The 5,000-nt window shown below is 54.0% G+C and overlaps 2 non-coding genes across 2 annotated transcripts in view; both read right to left on the bottom strand.

Moving 5' to 3' along the window:
- LOC143187922 (large subunit ribosomal RNA) overlaps positions 1-1,924 on the bottom strand; it is a 4,056-nt gene extending 2,132 nt beyond the window's left edge. Inside the window, exon 1 of the ribosomal RNA XR_013003372.1 lies at positions 1-1,924. This exon is cut by the window's left edge and continues 2,132 nt beyond it. This is a non-coding gene — a ribosomal RNA (large subunit ribosomal RNA).
- A 1,355-nt stretch (positions 1,925-3,279) lies between these two features.
- Positions 3,280-3,434, bottom strand: LOC143187914 (5.8S ribosomal RNA). Its single transcript, XR_013003365.1, has one exon. It is a non-coding gene; the product is annotated as a 5.8S ribosomal RNA (ribosomal RNA).
- Positions 3,435-5,000: the final 1,566 nt, after the last annotated feature.

The following is a 5,000-nucleotide window of genomic DNA, read 5'->3' as shown; positions in this document are numbered from 1 at the left end:
GGGCTTAGGATCGACTGACTCGTGTGCAACGGCTGTTCACACGAAACCCTTCTCCACGTCAGTCCTCCAGGGTCTCGCTAGAGTATTTGCTACTACCACCAAGATCTGCACCGACGGCGGCTCCAGGCAGGCTCACGCCCAGACCCTTCTGCGCACACCGCCGCGACCCTCCTACTCGTCAGGGCTTCATGGAGGACGGTCACCAGTAATGGCACCGTCCCTCCCCACTTGCCGCTGACGGCAGAGTATAGGCGCGACGCTTCAGCGCCATCCATTTTCAGGGCTAGTTGCTTCGGCAGGTGAGTTGTTACACACTCCTTAGCGGATTCCGACTTCCATGGCCACCGTCCTGCTGTCTTAAGCAACCAACGCCTTTCATGGTATCCCATAAACGTCGACTTAGGCGCCTTAACTCTGCGTTTGGTTCATCCCACAGCGCCAGTTCTGCTTACCAAAATTGGCCCACTTGGCACTCTAATCCGAAATCTCGTGGCTTCAATGAACCAAGCAAGCCAGAGATCTCACCCATTTAAAGTTTGAGAATAGGTTGAGGTCGTTTCGGCCCCAAGGCCTCTAATCATTCGCTTTACCAGATGAGACTCGACGCGTCCCCGAAGGAACGGAGGAGTGAGTGCCAGCTATCCTGAGGGAAACTTCGGAGGGAACCAGCTACTAGATGGTTCGATTAGTCTTTCGCCCCTATACCTAGTTCCAGCGATCGATTTGCACGTCAGAATCGCTACGGACCTCCATCAGGGTTTCCCCTGACTTCGTCCTGACCAGGCATAGTTCACCATCTTTCGGGTACCAACGTGTACGCTCTAGGTGCGCCTCTTCTCGCAATGAGAACGAGACGCCCCGGGAGTGCGGAGCACTATGCAGCGCCCATCCTCCCTCGGCCGACGCAAAGGACGACCTTCACTTTCATTTCGCCTTTAGGTTTACTCATCCCAATGACTCGCGCACATGTTAGGCTCCTTGGTCCGTGTTTCAAGACGGGTCCTGAGAGTACCCAAAGCAATAGCGCCGCCGACAGGTAATTCAAAGCTTGGCCAGTCCGAGGGCTCCGCCGGCTAACAGCTGGCCAGGCCCGTGAACGGGAAAGACGTCCGTACCACAGGGCAAACAAAGCTGACCGAGCTTGCGGCGGGCCTGACGCACCGTTCGAATGAGAAGACTGGTTGCGGCCCGATACCATCTGGGGGAACACCGTCGCGCAGCCGGTCGGGTCACCGAGGGTCCGTCGCGCACGCACAAGGCGACGCAACGGTCTAACCGCCCGGGCCGTAGACCGACACGCAACGGGTCGCGACGTCCTACTAGGGGAGAAGTGCACGTCTACGTAGCCGGAACGTTCGCCGTTGGCCGTAACATCCGTGCGCCCTCCTTGCGGAAAAGCGACGGACACCCCTTTCGGGGTTTCGCGCACCAACGGGAGCCAGCATTTGTCGACGATGAATCTCCCCTTTCGAACTTTTGGGTTTCTCAGGTTTACCCCTGAACGGTTTCACGTACTCTTGAACTCTCTCTTCAAAGTTCTTTTCAACTTTCCCTCACGGTACTTGTTCGCTATCGGTCTCGTGGTTGTATTTAGCCTTAGATGGAGTTTACCACCCACTTAGGGCTGCATTCTCAAGCAACCCGACTCTAAGGAGAGACCCTCCCGAGACGCGCACCGGTCGCTACGGGCCTGGCACCCTCTATGGGTAAATGGCCCCATTCAAGATGGACTTGGACGCGATGCAACGTCACGGGATAAACGGATCCTCCCGAACACTACATTTCCCTGCGGCAGTACCGCGGGATTCAGTGCTGGGCTCTTTCCTGTTCGCTCGCCGCTACTAAGGAAATCCTTGTTAGTTTCTTTTCCTCCGCTTAGTAATATGCTTAAATTCAGCGGGTAATCTCGCCTACTCTGAGGTCGTCGTATACGTGTTAAATATATCACACACGTAGAGTGATATATTTTATATATGTGTAAAAATGACGAAAGAAGCTGTGGCGTAATCCTCGTACAACGGGGGCACACAACCGAGAGAAGCGGACCAGGCAGAGTGTGTGAACGAATGTTACGAGAAATGGGAAATGAGAGAGAGACTTGAGATCATGTTCGATGCGTCGTCCCAACTTCGCCGTGTGCCTTCGGAATATGTTGTCGTAACGCAACAGCAGCGTTTCCAAAGGTAAGGAAGCTCCTCGTAATTCGCCAGAAGTGATCAGCGGAAAGTAAGTCACATCGTCCTTAATGCGCCACACCAAAGCATCTTCGCGTCTCGTTTAATTCGATCTAAAGGAGAGAGACTCTCGCCAGGCGACTGCCGGTATGGTTTAACGCCCGTCCGCTTGCTTTTTGTATAGCTTTCGTGGACTGGACGACCGGACTTGACGCGCGGTCTCTCTCGGCGATCGACTAACGCGAAGACATGGGGCGACCGGACGCTGCTACCTTTCCACCTCCTCCTTCTAGGAGAGAAGTCATCCCTATGTGATGAGTCATATATATGGCGGCTGTGTAAGCCTCGCCAAAGAGGATTCAGGATACAGAAACAAGTTGTAGTACAACACAACACATTCACGGAGCCACAAACGACTCGACCGAAACGTGGCCGGGGAAGATGCATCCCGGAACTTCATCGTTTCGACGAATGAGTGCCTCCTTTTCGCGTTGTTCCTGCAACAAGACGATCCCTCTAGAATCCCTGGGGCTCTGTTTCTCGTCATACATTTCTTCACCACACTACACGGGTGGGGTATACGCGATCTCGTGTTCATGCTCACTCGCACACCCTTTCATTGTCCTTCTCTGTAGTCTCACGACAAACTCTCTTGTGTGTCGTTGCGGGTTACGCACGCCTCTTTCTTACACGCATCATTTCAGACTACGTCGGGAGCGCGGATGAAAACTCGCACGAAAAGCGAACGCTGTCTGTTAACAATCACGAGGGTATTTGGCGAGACACGGAGGCTGGTCGATGATCGTACGTCCGCGCGCTTGCGTCCGGAGCGGTGCACATACACACACGGGCGGTCGACAAATTAAGCGACTCACGACGCCGTGTGAAAATTAGCACTCACGCAAGTCCGGAACGACAAAGCAACGACGATGACGACGATGTCTCCAGTCATCTGCCGCGTACACACAACCTTCTTCCCTCCATGACGTCTAGAGCGTATTCTCGCTTGTTTTCGTGCGACCGCGGCAAACGCCGACGAACGGTCCAACAATCGCTCGTACGTGACACCGAGATGCCAACGTAAGCAGTCTTAAGGTTACGTGAACGACCCTCAGCCAGGCGTGGTCCAGGAATTGTATCCGTGGACCGCAATGTGCGTTCGAAATGTCGATGTTCATGTGTCCTGCAGTTCACACGTTGACGCGCAATTAGCTGCGTTCTTCATCGACCCACGAGCCAAGTGATCCACCGTTCAGGGTTGTATTTTAATATTCTGTGTTCATGTATATATATATATCATACTCGTATATAGTTCTCGGGTTCGGAAGAATCCGAGACCCGCGCCTCCAACTAGCACACGGTCGATGGAGGTTCGGGCGTCGCGACACTTCGTCCGAACGAACGAAAGTGACGACACAGGGGTCTCTGGGATGCGGTTCCGCACGGAGACCGCCACGCAATTGCGAACGGTTCCCGTAACGGCCAGGCGTAGAGTACATTTAAAAACCTAGGATCAACCTGGAGAGTACGATGGAGCCGACGGGGATACCCCGATCAAGTGAACCACGTACATCCACGGTGTTCTCCTCTGAAACGACACCCCCCATTTTATTGTCGCAGCGCCCTGCACGTACGTATTCCCCTCCTGATTTGGATAGCCGATTAGAACGGACTTCGCAGCCGGCTTCGATCGGTCTTTCTCATCCCCTTAAATTCACACACAAATTCCATTATTCTTGGGAGTCAGACTCACGAAAGTCGAAGCTGTTAACAGCCGGTCCACAGTTGTTGTTCACACGGCAGGAATACGTACCCTACGGCCGCACATCGACGCGGGATACGTGTCGCGTCCTAGGTTACCCGGGCCCTCTCTTTCTCAAGAGAGGGTCCACATCCGCTGGACGGTTCGGAGAGAACAACGAGGTAAAGAGACGAAGAAACACCGGGAGCGGGATGCGAATGGGAAAACGTTTGCTTTCGCACTCGTGCGCTCATATCGGTTATTCTCCTTAACCTCTTCTTCGCTCGCTTTTCATTATTCCCACCGAAAATAGGAGAAACGGGCGCAGCCTCGCGCAAGCAGCTGGCAAGCACGCTCTCTCTCCTCTCTCTGCCGCGCGAGTATGCACCGTATATATTAGCGGCGGGTGTGTGACCGAAACATCGCGCAGCGACGGGACCATGTCTTCCATAAGATATGAAAGACCCCGATATCATGCTGTGGCGACGGGGCTATCGGAGATGCACCTCACGCAAGCGCTATATATATCGACGCAATGCTTACGCGCCGAGGAGGGAACGATACATCCCAAACTGGCGGGCTCTTTGTAAACGCTGGGACAAAGCCTCACGCAGGCAGTCGAGAAGGAACAGTTTCGCTCCATCGAAGATGCCGCGCGTACGTACAACGGCGGGTGCGACGAAGCATCGCGCAACGACGGGACAATGTCCTCCATGCGAAATTGCATGCAAGACCCCGATCATGTTGCCCGATGACATCGGTGATCGACACCTCACGCTAGCGTTGTAACTATCGGCAGCGTACTCACGACGGAAAAAAAAAGAAACGTTCTTCTCGAACTGGCGGGCTTCCTTTCCTTTCCCTTTGCGCGTTCCCCCTTTCTTACAAGGAGCCTCACGCAAGCAGCCAGAAGCGAATGTACAGAGCGAAGATGACCGTGGCAGCGGCGGGTGTTGCAGCGAATCATCACGCAACGACGGGACAATGTGTTTCATACGAGATGCATGAAATACCCCGATATCGAGTTGGCGATGGAATCAACTGGCACACCTCACGCGAGCGCTGCACGATTCATTATTCTTACA

Source organism: Calliopsis andreniformis, unplaced genomic scaffold, assembly GCF_051401765.1.
Source record: "Calliopsis andreniformis isolate RMS-2024a unplaced genomic scaffold, iyCalAndr_principal scaffold0412, whole genome shotgun sequence".
NCBI classification, from domain to species: domain Eukaryota; kingdom Metazoa; phylum Arthropoda; class Insecta; order Hymenoptera; family Andrenidae; genus Calliopsis; species Calliopsis andreniformis.
Note: the sequence above shows the minus strand (reverse complement) of the source record. Positions and strands in the feature narration are given on the sequence as shown.